Here is a 1,063-nt window from a genome sequence, read left to right on the forward strand (position 1 = left end):
TTTCTAACTCCAACTGACTAATTTTAGCACGACAATCGTATATATAGTAAGGTGTGTGGATGGGGTGGAAACTTCCCCCAGCCAATGAGATTTCGCCACGAAATCGAAAGCCCCTGGTCCCTGCGTGGGCACAATTCCCATACCTGAAATCCTAATTTTAGGTCTCACGATTTCCAAGGCCAGATGTCAATTCTGACATCCGACCTTGAGTTCACTAAGGCCAGACAATGTTATACGTGAAATTTCCTGTCATCAACTTTTAGCAGCAAAAATATATTTCTCTGGTTTCAAACAATATCTATTTTGACATGAAATAAAATATACATATTTATCTTCTCTATCTTAAATCCTCAGGGTATCTGGCGTCATCCGGGTATGCTACGCTATCTCAGCGTAGTTCTAAAGCTTCTCAATAGGGGATTACGTCACACAAGTTATAGCTTTAAATTTGGGGTCATGCGCATACACGGCTGTGATTGATGCTAGCATGGCCCCTGGATCTACTGAGTCATATCGGTGGTCTTTACTCTGCTATGTCTTGGCTGTGCCGGGTATTGAAAGGTATATTTAAGTACGGCATTATGTTTTCCAGGAACGTTGTTTAACCGAAACCTGTACAATAACGACTGTTCTTTAAAAGAAAACAATCGAGGCTTCTTTATGTTTTCCATGACCTGATCTGAGAATATTTTACCAGTGGCTGGTAATCTATTGTAACCAATAAATCTGGGCAAGACTCCAACATCCTACAAGACTCCACTCCGTATATCAATGCCAGAGCTTTATCCCCTGTAGTGGAGGAGTAGTGAGATTGTGCACCCTTCGCAAAACGTCATCTGTCAAAAATTATTTTCCAGTGGTCTAATTCCTATGGGCATGAACTGTATTTCTTAGAAAGAAAATACCCGATACCAATCTGACTATAATTCGTTCAGACGCAAGTTTCACTGTTCGTCTCGAATGTTTTGACCTTGATGTTTTTGGGGGTTTCTTTTAGGGTAGAATCCTAATAGAATTTATGGTCCTTCGTGTGCAACAATTTCGAAAGGAGGATATGATATCG

This window comes from Euprymna scolopes, chromosome 4 (assembly GCF_053919585.1).
Source record: "Euprymna scolopes isolate OS-2025 chromosome 4, ASM5391958v1, whole genome shotgun sequence".
NCBI classification, from domain to species: Eukaryota; Metazoa; Mollusca; class Cephalopoda; order Sepiida; family Sepiolidae; genus Euprymna; species Euprymna scolopes.